We start from the raw sequence: 17,412 nt of genomic DNA on the forward strand, positions 1-17,412 counted from the left end.
TCAAAGAGTTTAATCTGGTTAAAATGGGGGGGGGAACGCAAAAAGTCAGGGCTATTTCTGAGGGAAAAGGAAGCACTGGGCATTCTGGAGAACCACTCTGGGCCAACGAAATAAAAATTCAGTCCTCAAGAGGAGAGCTGTAATGCTCTGCCTCTCCTGCCCAGCTGAAGCCTTGGCCTGACCAATCTCACGGGTCATCAAGAAGAGGGCCCTGGCGACCCACAGCACAAAGTAACCTGGATGTTGCTCACAAGGGCACTGCCATACTTTTAAATTTCTGGGTAACAGGTAGATCTTGTAGTATGGAAGTGCAGAGTAAGGATGAGGCATAAATAATGCACATTCATTTAGCAACAGCACTTTCCTGACAGTATTGTCATAAGTTATGAATGATCCCTTTGCTCACTTGGTGAACTTGCTTTCCCCTGCCTGAAGACCAGGAGAAAGGGAAAAACAACATAGTTTCCCATTAAGTGGGATGATTCTCCAAAAGAAGGAAAACCACTCGGGATGGTTCAATACATAATCAAGAGGACTGAAAAGCACAGATTTAATTAGTTATCCTGAAGTTCCTTTGGAGAGGTCTGTGCAGACTCATCTGAACGAGGGCTCCGGAACACACCCACCACCCTCAGGGAGAATGTGCATTTCCGCTGCAGCACAGCAGGCCCTAAAATGGGCATCAACACCCACTCGATTTCTGGTGGAGGCTCATTCAGGATGTCATGTACTGTGGAACAGCTGCAGAGGATGACAGTGGGAGTAGCCGACTCTGTGAATGCAGGCAAGGGGCAAGAGGCTGGCTTCATGGAGATTTTCTTTATCAAGATATCTGGAGAGCTTTTTCTTGGACACATTACATAATCCTAGAAGGTCAAGCTGCTCATCTAAGAACTCAGAGCCATGAAGCTAGTTATCTTTATGTCCATGGCCAACTCCAAGACATAGTTTATAACACTGTAGAGATTTTGATTAGTATTAATTTGAGATTATTCCTGCCATGAGTCTTCTCTTTAAGACTCACCTTTTCCTTACCAGTCCCAGCACCCTAATCCAAGCCCATATTATGTGCATGAATTACTACAGTGCTTCCTTGTATCTGATTGCTCCCTGCTACATCCATTTTGGGTTACACTGCCAAGAGGATTTTTGGAAAACATCGCCTTTCATCATATCACTACCTTGCTTTGGAACCTACAATATCTTCTTAATATTTACAGCATAAAAATCAAGTCACTCCGGCTTCCAAGGTCTTCTAGTGTCTGGCCCTACCCTCCCACCCAGCATAACCTCCTATTGCTCCTCTGGAGGGCTAGTCCTCTTCAGTGAACTGACCTCCTCACTAGAACTCATTGCACACTGGGCTCCTTTCCAGAACTGGTCTTGCACCTTGTTGACCTCTTACATCTTCCAGGGAACCTCTCCAACCACTCTAGGCCATACTAATTTATTCATTCGTCCATTCATTCATTCACCATTCATTACATTTATTGAGCATCTTTCATATTCCATGCAGTGTTAGGCTCTGGATACATATTTGTAACCTCTTATCATCAAGTCTACTGCATACACATTTGTGCAATTGGTGCTTTCACAAAGGGGCTGAGTGGGCCAGTTAAATCAGAAATCAAGCTTGATGTTCTCCCTCTCGAAGAAAAGGAAATAAAATCTATGATATATTTATAATTCTGTACTCCAAATTATTGAGTATATCCCTGAAGGAGAGAACTTCCATTTTGATCAGAGGATGAAGAGAATGATTTCCTCTTTAACATGTTACACATTCGATGATTGGAAGAATTTCCCACAGACTAGCTTCTGTCTCTACATATTTCAAGCTTTGTTTCTCCTCCACTGTCCACACCATTGTTGGACATGTTCCTGTCACAATATGACTTCTGGACCCACACCTTCATGTCACAATTCCAGGTGAGTTCTTGCAGTGGATGATAGAAGTACTTCTGAAAGTCATTCTTACTCTTGGATGGCTAGCAGTAACTTTATCATATCCCAAAGTGACTGTGAACTTGCAGGGAAGGAAAAACATTCCTCTACCTTCTAGGTTCTTCTGGCTGGTCTAAGAATTAAATTGACATGAGACAGAATAATAGGAGAAAATCAAACATTTAATAACTTGTATACATGAGAAAAACCCAGGAAAACAGAGTAACTCTCCAAAATGGCTCAAGCCACCAACTTAAAAATCATCTTCAGCTAAAAACAAAGGAGGATGTTGAGGGTAGTGGTTTGGGACTTCAAAGGGGAGGAAAGCAATTCTTATGGAGATGGAAAAGCAAATATTTGGTAGACAAATGTTTGCCATGCCTTGCAAAGACAATGGGACATGGGGAGGACTCTGATCAAAGGGGCCTTCTGGGTTCCTCCCTGTCTACCACACCTTGTTCATATTATACTATAGTCATCTATGGTGACAGCTCCTTCCTGGAATAGGTGTTCTATCTTAAATTCTTTTAGGCAGTTAGGGGAAAGATCAAAGTTTCTTCCTGAGTCTTTTGTTTTTAAAAATACTCAAACCAAAGAGACACATTTTGGGGTAGCCAATTCTGATCCCCTGCAAGTACTTGTAGTCAGTGATAGAAGTACTCCTGAAAATCATTCCTACACTTGGATGACTAACAATAAGTTTATCATATCCCAAAGTGACTGCGAACTGCAGAAATATATCCCACTAAACCCAAATTACATGTATCCTCAATTCAACTTTGTTTTAGCTGAATCCTCGAATGACACCTTATGAGAATGGAAATGTGATGGAGGGAAAGTTGGTGCAGAAAGAGTTAATACTCAATCAATTGCAGTTAAAGTATCTTATTTTTGAAAGTTATACAAACATATATAATTATGTATGCCCATTCCTAGGTCCCCTCCAACATCCCTGGAAAGTGCTCATGTATGTGAGGGATGCCACCATTTGAGTTCATTAGTTCATGGTAAATCTGCTTCTGAATCCACTGAGGGTTGGGAAGGGCACTTGTACCCTACTCAGCATGCCCTGCTGTCTCCCATGCTGGGTCTTGATGCTGCAATGCTTCTCCCTCTGAGTTACTTGCAGAGTTTCCTCAAAGGCCCCTCGTGAACTCGTAACCCAACCCCCCTGCCTGCAAACCTTATTAACTCCTCTCCTCTTTAGCTTTGGCTAGGTCATCAGTTAAGAATTACTGCCAAAGGACAAACCCTGGTAATATTTTTCTCATTACTGGTCTTTGTACCAGTCAGGGTGTTATGACTTTATTAAATTAACATTTCTTAAGTGGAGCCCCGGGGTGTCACATGGTGAGCCATGGTTCAACAAAAGACCACAAGAGAAATTGAAATAGAGACGTTTAACACTCATAGTCCTGGAGGAAGTACAGAACATGCCTGGAGGGGCCACATGGGGAAGTCAAGGCTGGGTGCAGACAGAGAGAGGCAGGACCTGGGGCACATGCCTTTATTGAGGCGTATGGGTGGAGTTCTTTGGGGTTCCTGGACTAGAGCTGGATTGATCAATTTAAACCCAAAGAGTGAAGTTTTGGTAAGCCCCATGGGGGTCTTATCTAAGGGGCACATAAAGCATAAAGGCACTGGGAGGCTGGGGAGATTATTGATCGCAAGGGCTGTGGGGGAACCCCTATCAGGAACTTACATTTGCTTGTGGCTCTGTGGGCATGTGCTTGCATGAGAGGACTAGCCTCAGTTTAAGACCCCAGCAAGCCCATACAAAATGGATGCTCGGCAGCAAGACCACGGAGTAGCTTTGCTAATCTCTGGGCACAGGGTTTGAGAAGCAATCAAAAGGTTCACTTGCGGGGGCCGGCCCGGTGGCGCAAGCGGTTAAGTGCGCGCGCTCCGCTGCGGCGGCCCGGGGTTCGCTGGTTCGGATCCCGGGCGTGCACCGAAGTACTGCTTGGTAAGCCATGCTGTGGCGGCGTCCCATATAAAGTGGAGGAAGATGGGCACCGATGTTAGCCCAGGGCCGTCTTCCTCAGCAAAAAAAGAGGAGGATTGGCGGATGTTAGCTCAGGGCTGATCTCCTCACAAAAAAAAAAAATAAATAAAAAAAACAAAACAAAACAAAAAAAAAAACAAAACAAAACAAAAAAAGGTTCACTTGGCTGGGATTTTTGAGGACAGTTTAATATTGATGCTAATTTCAGGGGAGGGGCAGGTTAAAGGAACCCCCAAGGGGAGTTAAGGCACACAGGAGAAACAACAACAGGAATCTGTCACCTGAAGAAGGCCTCACAGGAAGGCCCCCCTTGGGGCTGTTGTCATAGAACGATGTTTCTCAGCCTCAGCAGTATGGACATTTTGGGTCAGATAATTCTGTGTCGTGGAGGCTGTCCTGTGTGTTGCAGCATCTTTGGCATTCTACCCACAACATGCCAGTAGCACCCATCCACCTCGTTAGGACAACCCAAAATGTCTCCACGGAGATGTCCCCCAGGGGGCCAATTCACCCCCCTATTGAGAACCATCATTGTAAAGGTGTGGGGGATCAAAATTTGCCACCCAAAAATGTGTCTTTTTGGCTTGATTATTTTAAGAACAAAAGACTCAGAAAGAAACTTTGACCTTCCCCTTGACTGCCTAAAAGAATGTAAGATGGAAGGCCTGTTCCAGGAAGGAGCTATCATCATAGATAACTATAGTATCGTATGAACTAGGTGTGGTAGACAGGGAGGAACGCAGCAAGGTCTCTTTGATCAAAGTCCTCCCCATGTCCCATTGTCTTTGCAAGGCATGACAAACACTTGTTTACCAAACATTTGCTTTTCCGTCTCCGTGTGAATTGCTTTCCTCCCCTTTGAAGTCCCAAACCACTACCCACAACATCCTTTTCTGTCTTTAGCTAAAGATTTTTTTTTTTTTTTTTGGTGAGGAAGATCAGCCCTGAGCTAACATCCATGCCAATCTTCCTCTTTTTGCCAAGGAAGACCAGCCCTGAGCTAACATCTATTGCGAATCCTCCTCCTTTTTTTCTCTTTTTCTCCCCAAGGCTCCAGTAGATAGTTGCATGTCATAGTTGCACATCCTGCTAGTTGCTGTATGTGGGATGCCGCCTCAGCATGGCCGGACAAGCAGTGCGTTGGTGAGTGCCTGGGATCCGAACCCGGGCCGCCAGTAGCCGAGCGCGCACACTTAACAGCTAAGCCACGGGGCTGGCCCCTGGAGATGGTTTTTAAGGTGGTGGCTCTTCGGCCGTTTTAGAGAGTCACTCAGGTTTCCTGAGATTCTCCCATGTATACTTGCCATTAAATTTGTTTGATTTTCTCCCATTATTCTGTCTCATGTCATTTTAATTCTTAGACCAGCCAGAAGAACCTAGACAGTGGAGGAATATTTCTTTCTCTCTTGCAAAGGGATACCATTGCTCCCAGACCTATAGCAAGGGGTGGAGATGAGGGTGGGAGGAAGGAAGTAACCTGACGGTTCCATCAGCCTGTGCTCTTATCTCCTGTTTACCGGTCATTGCTGAACCCAAACAGAAGCCAGAGGACTAATTTTTGTTTCCTTCAGGATGCTCCTTTCTTTTACTTTAAGACTAAATCCCATCAGGCAATAAGATCTGCAGCTGGAGCCCAGAGTCACAATGGTGACAGAAGCCATTCATTCACTGCTCATGAGTGCTGATGGAGATCGCCTCTGGCAGCCCAGGGATAGGTTATTAAAGTCGTTGCTGGGGACAGGCCCTGCCTCTTGCCTTCCTCTGTTTTTGCTCCCCTCTAATGCACTGCTTGCTTATTTCCTGTTATCTCTAATTCAACATCTTCGTTCAGATCTGCCTGCCTACTTATCAGGAGAAGCACCTTGGAAACGTCTGATGAAGCTGAAAGAATAATCATTGCTAAACTAATGTACTTCTGGACTCCCAGGGGCTCTTTTCGAGACAAATCTCATCACAGCCCAAATTTCTTCTCTCATTTGTCCCTCTGTGGTGTGCCCAGTGCCTCCCAGAGGAACTATTGCCAAACTATCATTCTACTGATGCTATTTTGCATGAATGCTCTAGTGTTTGGATTATGCTATGACCACCCTGTTGGCCTCACGCACAGGGTGTCAGGCAATGTTTTGTTGCTTGATTGATTGGATAGGCCCTCAGCCTTCTTGGGGCAGAGTTCCTACATTTTGTTGGGAGAGTTTGTTTAGAGCAGCGCTTTTCAAGTTTTTAATGAGCATATGAATCATGGGATCTTGTTCAAGTTCAGATTCTATCAGTGTGTTTGGGGAGGAGCCTGAGTCTGCGTTTCTAACAAGCTCGCGAGATGCTGCTGCTGCTCGTCTGCAGGGCACGTTTTGAGTAGCAAGGATCTAGATGACAGCAAGACACATGTGGCTTTCTGATATGAAAAATCCATTCGATAATAATTTATTAAGAACATGTCACAAAACACTATTCTAGGTTTTGTAGGGGAGACAAATGCAAACTTTTTTCATCCTAAAGACCCCATGTCACTCTGCATTAAAAGATAGAGATTTTGTGGCTATTATTTCTCAAGTTGCGTTTCTCTTCCAGAGGTGGAGAAAGCTTTCAAATCCATTGAATCTCAGTATTTCCCCAGGTCATCAAGGTGAGCTAACTTTTGCTGCCTCTGTCCTTCCATCTTCAGCCTTGCTCCATAAGCAAAAGTTTTTAACTTGACTCAGTAGAAGAAAAAAGGCATTTCTTGTCCTGTGACTGGATAGTACTTGGCTATTTCCTTTCTCTGCTATGGATGAATCATTTTGGTGACAAGGAAATGAATCAAGTGTGGCTGTTTTTCCACAGGGGGGAGGGTGGGGTGTGTGTATGTGTGTACACACGTGTAGGCTGTGAACTCAATTTAGTTTTGCAATGAAGTTCCCTTTTGTGAACTATGGACCCTTTGAATGGTTCCTGAATGCCACCCAGTGCAGTAGAAAAACATTACAGAGACTCTGTTATCGTAGGAGTCGACTTTGTTTACCTCAGAATTTTCCCTAAGGGCTCATTGCTTTCCTCTTCTGGGGGACTCTATTTCTGGTCAGCTAGTAACACTGACTGAGTTCTTACTGAGGTGATGGACCCCAAGGAAGGGTTGGCCTGGGTCCAAGTCTGGATAAAATATGGATTCCTCTCAGGTAGTCATCTAGCCAATGAGATGTGTCCAGTGAACCTGCTCGAATGCTTCCAAATGCCTTACATCTGTTCTTGTAGATCTAAAGGGCGGTGGGGAGAACGGGACAGCATATGGAATGTTTGAACTCTCAGAGAAGAACTACTCCCCTCACAAAGCAAACGCGCTTTTTTTATTCAGGCCAAAGAGGCTTATCATCACATCAAGTGATTTGTGCTGAGAGAGGTGACTGTATATTAAAATGATACAAATGAAATAAAAATCACTCCATGGGAGTAAAAGAAGGAGCAGGTCCTCATGTTCTGTTAATTATATGAGCTACTTTACAACAGAAGGACAGAGGAAGAAAAACATCTAATCAGGCATAAGCCTGATGTCGATGCCGTTTGGGTTTCATGGATGGCCAAACTTAGAAAAAGTAGGTAGCGCAAGTGTGAACTCTGGGGCACTAGAGAGCTTGTGGGTCTTGGATTCTGGGCAAGAAGTGGAGGGGGGGAGTGGAAGAGGTGTTAGGAGATTAAATGATAAAGACTTTTGTTTAAAAAATATACTTATTTGAAGGTTGGAGGTATTTGTAAATTTGCAGGTCTTCTCTCTCTGAAATTCAGGGAAATGAACAAGTAAAACCAAAAAAATAGAGAATAACACATTATTCGTGTAGGGTTTCTCAACCTCAGTGCTATTGACACTTTGGGTCTGATAATTCTTTGTTGTGGGAGACTGGCCTGTGCACTGTAGGATGTGTAGAAGCATCCCTCGCCTCTACCCACTAGATCTCAGCACCCCTCCCACTCCTGGTTGTGACAACCTAAAATGTCTCTAGACATTGCCAAATATTGCCTGGGGGGCAAAATTGCCCCCCATTGTAGTTGAGAACCATTGATCTGCACCAAAACGAGAGGATGACTTCTGACCTTTTATCACCAATTTTTGCCTGGAGTCTTTATACAATCCGCTAACTTAGAGGACAGTACAGGTGTGGGCAAACAGTGATGACATTTGTGATGGGTCCTGTCCTGGGTCTCCAGTTTGGAAGGAGGTGTCATCATGCTGTAGAAGACATGAAGATGTTCCACTTAGGGTCCTTCCCCACCAAAGAACAGGGGAGGCTTTATGCCTTCTCTCCAGAGAAATCTGCTCTGCTCAAAGCAGGGAAACATTTGGACACTCAGGTGTGCCTGTGCTGTCTGCATAAGGACAGACCCCAACTGGGCTGAGGAGAGGTACTGTGCAGGGTTCTTCAGATTGAGAGTGAAAGTGCAAGGACAACGGGCTCCTGTGGTCCCAGATCATCTCCAGTTTGGCAATACGTATCAAGATTTTAAAAAATTGGCTACTCTTTAAGCCAACAAGTCCAACTTTTAGGAATTTTCCTAAGAAAATATGTGGATAAGTGTACAAAGATGGTATACAAGAAGAGTGTTTAAAATATATAAACAACAAAACTGGTTTTACCACTGTTCAGGGATTGGCAAAATTGCAGTACATATAGATAATGAAATAGAATACAGATACTGTATGTCCATATTTATGATTTAAAGTGCACTATTTTATACACACACACAGTATTGATAAAATAGATTATAAGATGGCATGTTGAGTATAAGCCTGCTTGTATAAAGTGTGTGTATATGTGTGCACCATGTATGTGTGACTGTGTATGTATGTGTATACATATATTGGCAAATGTATGTATGTGTGTGCATCCACGTGTGTGCATACATGGGTGTGCATGGGTAAAACCAAATGGCACGATGTCTGGAAGGATGTGCCCCCCAAATTGAGTGAGGTTACCACTGGGTGGTGGATCTCCCGATGATTTGATTTTCTTCTTTAGACATTGCATTATTTAAATGCTCCACAGTGAGTATGCATCCTTTTTAAAATCAGGCGGAAAAAAGCTGTTTGCATATTAGAAAATCAAGCAAAAAACAGTTGCATCATAGTTTCTTCTCAATCCCATTTGGGTTAATAGAGTGATTGTCCTCCAAGTAAAAAATCATAGGAATCATCCTTATCTGCATTTATTTTTGGTCTCTAAGTCTGTCTGTGCCCATAGTCATATTGCAGTTTCTTCTTCTCCACACCTGGAAGCCACGGGTATCTCCATAGCTCTTGCTTCTTCACTCCCTGAATTCTGGCCTAGAAAAGCTGCTTAGCTACAGAAGTGAGTTTTGATATTCTGGGGCATTGCCTGCTGTTTAGGGTGTTTATCTGGATATCTCAGACTTGCAGTTTTACGATGTCTCCTGAGAAACTGATCATCCCAGGACTATCTTTACCCAGCTATACAATCAGAGGAATTTTCCATTTATGACATCCTTTCCCCTCATCATTGATGACCTCCCTGTTTCAACAGGACACTGTTATGGGTGATCACCGCTTGCAAATTCAGCGAAAGCTAAAGTCAGAGAATTGTGAGTCCATCCCTCCCTGTATTTGTTTTCTACTTAGAGAAGAGGGAAACTGGTTCTGTCTCCCTTGCTGGTTGTGGTTCCAGCAGCTAACGTTAAAGGAGGAAAGTAGAATTCAGCCATTCAGCCCAGGACTCTCTCTAGCTCAGAAGGAAGAATGAGGAAGGGCTGAACATATCTATGGTGTTTGTCCAGCAACAACACAACTTTGCTGTCACACCCTGTCCTCCTCTGGGTAAGAATGCTCTCATTTCAGAAAGGCAAATGGAGAGATGCCACAGGAACCATAGCCGTGAAGCCTAAGTCCGCGAGTGGCTTTGCTCTTGTGGGAGCAGCTATGAGGGTGCCGACGAGCCAGAGTGGTATACTCGACACCATATGGTGGTGAATTTCACTTCGGATCCAAAGTCAGAGTTGCACCCATTATACTGTTTTTTGTTATTTTCTGAAGTGTTTTATTTCTAACAGTTCCCGTTCAAGATAGTAATTTTGAGAAAATTTTCCTCTTCGGTATTTCATTTGGATTTCTCATAGCAGAAGCTTTCTCCTTTAAGTTTTCTACTCTGACATCCACTTGGAGGACTATAACTAATGAGTCTAATCTGAAGAAGCCTCCTATTGAGCAAAAATATTTGTAGAAATAAATCAAATTGGCTATATTTTGGACAAGCCTGCAAGCAGTAAGTGAACACTCTAAGCGGAGAGATATTCTCTTATTTTATTGTTGCCTGAATGTCCATATTGTCTCTTCTACCTTTGATATGTTTGGCTTTGACGCTTTCGAGTGATGTTAGAACTTGTCTTGGTTGAAAGAACGAATAAAAGCCAAACGCCCCCACCTACACTGGTAAAAGGTAAAGGTACTTTTGAAGGAGTTGAAATGTCTTGGGAATTTTTCATATTGCTCTCTGTCCTGTACATTTCAGAGTAGAATTTCCAAATAAATATCTTCATCTGTACTCTAACAGCTCTAAACTTACGGCTTTCAATATGTAGGCAGCTCTAGCTCCATAAGATAACAACAACAAAAACAAGATCATGTGGCCTGACCTCTTCCTGGCCCTCATCTTCTACCACCCTGCCCCTTGCTCTCTATCCTGCATCCTCCCTGGTTCTCTCTCTCCAAGAAGCCCAGCTCCTTTCTGCCTCATGGCCTTCACAGTGTTTGTTTATTTTGTTTTGAATGCTCTTGCCCTTCACCTCTTCGCCCACTATCCCTCTATGCCTGACAACATTTTTCATCCTCTGGGTTATAGTGTAAATGTCCTTTCCTCAGGCAAGCCTCCTCCGAGTCCTCAGAAGATGGTAGGCATGCGAAGTCTTGTAGTTACGTGCTCTCGTAGTACCTTGTAACTCTCCTTTATAGCATTTGTCAAAGTAGTAATTATATTTACATATATAATTATTTACATAATTTTTTGTTTAATGTATGTCTCATTCCCTAGGCTGTATACCCAAGGGCCAAGTCTGCCTACATTGTCTCTGCAGTGCTCAGTATAGTGCCTGATATGGGACAGGCACTCAATAAATACTTGTTAAGTGAATAAACAAATGTACTCTTGGGTACTTTTGGTGACAAAGAGGATAATGATGGAGAGAATGTGTATGAGTCAGTACAAATCTATCAATAACACTGTTGGGGGTTGGGGGCAAAGGAGTTGTATATTCCTGATAATGGGTTAAGGTGGATCACCTGTTGTCACATGAGTTAGGGGCATCTTTCAGGTAACGAGATAGTTCCAAACAACCCTGAATAGAAATATGTCTGCTCTGATGGCTTTAAGCTTATCTGCTTTGTCCTGGGACTTCTGTAATGTCGATACTGTCAAGAGGGTGACAGTAAGAATATGAGGTTGGCAGCAGTAATAGCAAGAGGGTCTCTCTAAGTCAAGGCTGAAAAGGAAGTGAATGGCCTTGCTATATTCATTTCATCTTGGAGTGACTTTGATGCTGGTGTCAATGACGTACAGAGTGGAAATGCCTTCAGTAGGATTTTACTCATTGAAATATCTTTTTAAGAGCTAACGGCTCAGTGGAGTTCAGGTTGCCCAGATCTTGCTGACCATTCACTGAAGCAGAAACACACAGTGTAGTTTCTTTTCCACCCTTTTCAGGTTTTCTAAGATCACAGCTGTTGGCTGACAGCTGTGAGTAGAAGGAAAGTGTTTAGTTTGGGTGCGAGGAATGGAACTTGGATATTGGAGAAGCCTTTTGCTTAGATCCTCCCTTCTTTGGAGCCAGGGGGTGTAAACAGAACATTCTTTACAAATTACTCAGAGCATTTTCTATACCTTTTCATATCTTTCTATTTCCATGCTTTTATGGTACTCTATTTGAAGTAAAGGTGAAAATGTCTTGCCAAAATATTTCTTATGTACCTGGTTCTCTTAGCTTTGATTCTTTAGTAGTCTATAAGGATTTGTGTAAAAAGAATTTATTAGGATGTATTCCCAGAAAAAATAAATAGAGAGGTGGAAATGTGAGACTGAGATGGAGGGAGATCAAGTGAGGGTGTGATGTTAAGCAAGGTCCTTTAGAAAGTAAATTTGGCTTGGTTCTACAAGGCACTCTGGGGGCAGTGTAGGTCACACCTCAGATTTGTCCTAATAATGGGGTAAGGGATTTGGAGTATTTATACTTCCACCTCCAACAGCCATTGATTAAGGGCTGCTCTCGGGTCACGTAAATTCTCAGGCACTTCTGGCTGCTCTCTGTGTGTGTGGGCAACATGAATTATATCAACTGAGGTCAGTCTTCTAATGAAGAAATGTAGGTGCTTGCTTTTGGGATGAATACAGACTGAGAGCCAGTGTGCACAAAAATGGTCAGGGATTCAAGGAGATACGGATGGAAGACAACTACAGTTCATCCCTTGTACCATTCAGAGCCACTTTTATCTCATGTTGTTTATTCTACTGATTCTATGGTTTTGTGGCTTGTCACAATTTCTAGGGAAACAAAAGGGCTTGTGAGAGGAAGGTTAACGGGGCAAGCTACAGTCCCCACTGTTTTGGTTGGTCCTACAGCCATAGGGGATACTCATCATTGCCCTTCACTACCAGCCTTTCTAGATGCTTTTTCCACTTGGATAGGATTTCTACTGATCCATATTTTCTCGCCAGTTGGGTTGACACTGTTATTCCTCACTAAGGAAGCACCCTTTCACTTAGTGAACTTACTTTCACTGCTCCCTCTTAGGTAGCAGCAACTCTATCTCCTCATGATGATCTGGGTCAATACCTCCTACCGGTAGGAAAGTCCTTTCTTTGCTTGCTGGTCGACTGTGATGAGGAGCCCCAAATGACTAGCTTCAGGTTCAGTGGAACCTGACTGTGCCCCCTAGTGAAAGTATTTCCTTCTCACACCCACCTCTGGGAACCAGTACCTCTAGAACTTCCAAATCTAATATCGTGGGGATAGGAAGCACAAAGTCCCCAAGTGGATCACCAGGAATGATGGTAAGAAAGATCATGTCTACTTTCACCCTTTGATTCCTGGACCCAGATATTCTACTTATCAAGACACAGCAACATATAACAGGTGATGGCTCAAGGTATATCCACATTTTGAAGTGATAGCACCTCAGTCTCATGGAATGTCACCTCCTCACTGGATCCTTAACTATATTTCAATGGATACTCCATGTTCCATAAGACTGGCAGCTTCTGAGTGATGTGCGTGACATAGGCCAGGGAATCCTGTGATCATGTGCCCATTGTTGCACCTCTTTGGCTTGATGTGGGTCTCTTGATCTGAGGCATTGTTATACGGGATCCTTTGTTGGCAAAGCAGATACTCTGTGAGACCTTGGATAAGAGTGCTGACTGAGTTACTGTGGGCAGGAAAGGCAAACCCATATCTGGAATATTTTCAATCCTGTTGAGGATGAATCTCTGCTTTTTCCAGGGTGGAAGGTGTTCAATGTAATTAACCTGCCAAAAAGCGGCTGGTTGGCCTCCTTGAAAGATGGCACCATATCTAGATCTTAGCATAAATCTCTGTGATTGAAAGGTTAGACATTCAGCAGTGGCAATTCCTGGATTAGCCTTGGTAAGAGAAATCCAATCTCTGCCACCATGGCTACCTCATTCAAGTTTCCACTCTGCAAACACTGTGAGGACTGAGGACAGTGGCTGGATGATAATTACTAGACGAGTCATTTTGTGCACCTAGTTGTTTAGTTCCTTGATATCAGATCCTTTCTTGTGGTCATTCACGTGTTTATGCATATCCTCGCATTTTGTGCCCATTCTTGTAAGTCCTTCTACATGCTTTTTCTTCATACCTCCTTGTTCCTGATCTTTCAGCTTTGCTTCTTCCAAGTCCTTGACCAACCAGCCAAACCATTTGCCACAACCCAGGAGTCTATGTAGATCCTTACAATGGGCCATTTCTCTCTTCATACAAAGTGAATGACCAAATATATCACTCAAAGCTCTGCCAGTTGTGAGGCATTTCCCCTCACCACTATCTTCAAGGCCACTCCTGAGGCTGTAGTGGAGCAGCAGTCTATATTTGGTTCACATCAATATTGAGCTGATCCATTTATGAACTACACTTATATATTTTTTCCTCTTCTATCAGGTTGTATGGAACTCACCTCACTGGACCATAAGTATAAACTGAGGAAGAGGTGTCAGTGCAACAGAGATGGGAGGATGGCAATCTATGGCACTGGGCCATCTATTCATGAACATCTCAGGTCTGATGATTTGTTTCTGCACCCACCTGACTTATAATTTTGTGTATCTGATGGCACTAAGCTCGTGAGGGACACCTCTGGTGACATGTTCATTTGATGCTCCATAGTCAGACACTCCATCTTTGCAATAGTATACTAGGAATTGTTTTTCAAATGGTATATAATTCCCTGTTGCAGACAGTATGCTCCAGAACTTCAGATTTCTGTGTTATGATTCTACTATTGTGGCTTGTCAAAAACTCCATGTGACAGCTTTATCCACTGTGTATTCTTCGATCACTGTGATATCTGCTGGTTCATGTGCCAGCAGGTCTCCTTGTCTCACAGCCTTTACCTGTTGTAGAGCTCTCTGTTTCTTTGACTGCCCACTGAAAACTGGCAGCCTTTTATGACCCCGATAAATTGAACTCAGCAGTAGTTTTTCCAAGTGCAGAATATATTGCTTCTAAAACCTGAATAGGCTTACCGGTTTCTTGGTGGAAGGAAATGTAAGACGCAATAAGTTGTATTTTACCATGGAGGGGATGCTCTATCATGTGCAGACTACTCTACTGCTTAAAACTTCACTGATGTAGCAGGTCCCTGAACGTTTTTAGGGTTTATCTTCCTTCCTTTGGAGTGCGTATTTCTTGTCAGGCACCTCTACAGTTATTGTCACTTCTTACTCATCAGGTCTAATTAACTAATGTCATCATTATAATGGACCGACTTGATGTTCTGTGAGACGTCCAGATTATCAAAGTCCCTTCAAACTATATTGAAAAAGAGGGCGGGAGGGTTGAATAGCCCTGGAGCAAGACTACAAAAGTACTGTTATCCATTCCATGTGAAGTAAATACTTCTGCTCTGTCTTTCTGATGCATTGAATTGAAAAGAATTCATTCACTAGATAAATAGCTGCATGTCAAGTAATAGAGGCTGTGTTGATCTCTTCTAGCAAAGATATCATAATCTGTGTACAAACTGTGATTAGGGACATAGATTAGATAAATTCGTGATAATCCATCATCATCCACTAGAATGTAGGGAGGCATGTTTTTTTTTTTTTTTCCACAAGGGCTATACTGGTGAATTAAATGCTTTATGATAGAGCCACCAATCCTGCCTCCTTTAGGTGTTGAGTGTAGAATTAATTGCTGCTATTTCACCCGGGATACAGAATTGCTTTTGAATTATTATTTTGGACAGGAAGGGAGGCGGTTTCAAGGGCTTCCATTTGCCCTTTTCTGCCATGATTGCACTTACTTGGCTTGTCAAGTAACCAATATGAGGATTCTGCCAGAAGCTAACTATACCAATTTCAGTTATGCACTCTAGGACCAAGAAAATGATCACCCAGTGGACTCATTAACACATGGTGAGCTAGACTTGGGCTAGGACTGCATTTATTGCATGGTGTCTACATGTCCCCTCTCTAACAGAGCCTGTTATCAGTGTTAATTTAGACTGTGTATCCAGTAGCTCCAAATATGGGCCCCAAATCCCAGCCCTTTGTAAAAGACGTTTTCAGGCTTCAAATCCACTCATCTTTGTAGCTCTGCTACTGTCACTAGCAAGTCCTGGGCCTGATCTTTAGCACAGTCCACTATCCAGCTACAGGTGACAAAGGTCCTTTAAACACTGCCTTTGAGGCCTTCTAACTCTTGCACTTTTCTCTGAGTTAGTAATTGGCTTACTTGAGCTTACTATTCTCTTTCAGTTCATCATTGCACATGGAAGCAACCAATAAACCCCACAGTCTTTTTTAACCAAATACTCCATATTTCTCAGCTACTATAGGTATTGTACATGCCAGTGCATCCAATTCCATCTGTATCCTGTCCAAATCCACCACAAATAAAAGTCTCAGCAATTGGATCAGTATGTCGGTGGATATCTGCACTCTACTTACCACCAACAGGGTCCCCTGTTGGCATCTGGCTAGTGAGTGATCCAATTCCAGAGAGTTTGCTTTTTAGGACCATGTCTGGGATGAGTTCTCTTAGGTTGGGTTTCCAAAAGCAGACCCTAAACTGAGGATTTATGTGAAAATGATTTATTGGAAAATGTTCCCAAGAAAGTCTGGTAGGGAGTGGGGAAGTGGTTCTTGGAAGAAAGAGAGGCCAAATAAGAACACGGTATCAAACAAAGTTACACAAAAGATGACTATGTCTTACTCCTGCAGGGGAGTCCTGGAAACAGTGTAAGTCACACTTCAGAGCTACCCCCATTGGGGATAAGGGAGTTAGAGCAATTGTACTGCCATACCTCAAACATTGGTTAGGGGCTGTCCTTGGGGGAATGTCGATTTCTAGGCATGTCTCCCTCTCTCCACATAGGCAAAGCAGGTTACTGCAGCCAAGGGCAGTGGTCTGAAAAAGAAATGTGGGTGCTGACCTGGGAGTGAGAGCATATCAGGAGTTGGTGTGCATGCAAATGGCAAATGTGTCTGAGGGCTCATGGGTGGGGCACCAACAAGGTGCACTCTTCTGGCCCTGTGGTTCTCTCTACATCATTTAATGCATTGATCATGGGTTCATTCACTTATTCAAAATATTAAATGCTTACAATTCAACTTGGTGGCATACTAGATTCTGTTTACCTCTATCACTTGAAGACCAAAACCTTGATCTGTAGCCAACTATTTAAGGCCAAAGCTCTACCATACCAACCTAGTATTGATTAGCAGAAAGCCTAATTTAATTGTGGTGCACCAAACTATGGAATACAATTCAGAGGACAGAAAAGAATGAGGCTTGTCTGTAGATATGAACAGAAATAAATCTCCAAGAGATACTGTTGAGAGAAAAAAGCAAGTTGCAATATTATGTACAATTGTAAGATACATGCCAAATGGATGACAGTTGGCTTGGGGTGCTAGAGGATCTGGATAGGATGTAGGTATCAAAAGGGAAGGGAGCTCTATCTGTAAAGTTTCATTGTTAAAAAAGAGGATATATTCATGCTTCACTTATGTAATTGAAAAGTTAAATTTCTACAACCAATTAATTGTATATAATTTGGATATTATAAGATTTATCATGATTTTGGATGTCAGTATCTCCTCTATGTTCAGTGGATACCTCCAAGCTTTCCTGCTCTTTAAGACAATTTGTGTATCTCACATTTATTACCTAGAATAGCCTGAGGGTTCTTTGTGGAAAACTGGGCCTCCCCTACCAGAATCACATGGTTGGTGAGGGGCAAAGAGCAATGTTCT

The sequence above is a fragment of the Diceros bicornis genome, chromosome 38, assembly GCF_020826845.1.
Source record: "Diceros bicornis minor isolate mBicDic1 chromosome 38, mDicBic1.mat.cur, whole genome shotgun sequence".
NCBI classification, from domain to species: Eukaryota; Metazoa; Chordata; class Mammalia; order Perissodactyla; family Rhinocerotidae; genus Diceros; species Diceros bicornis.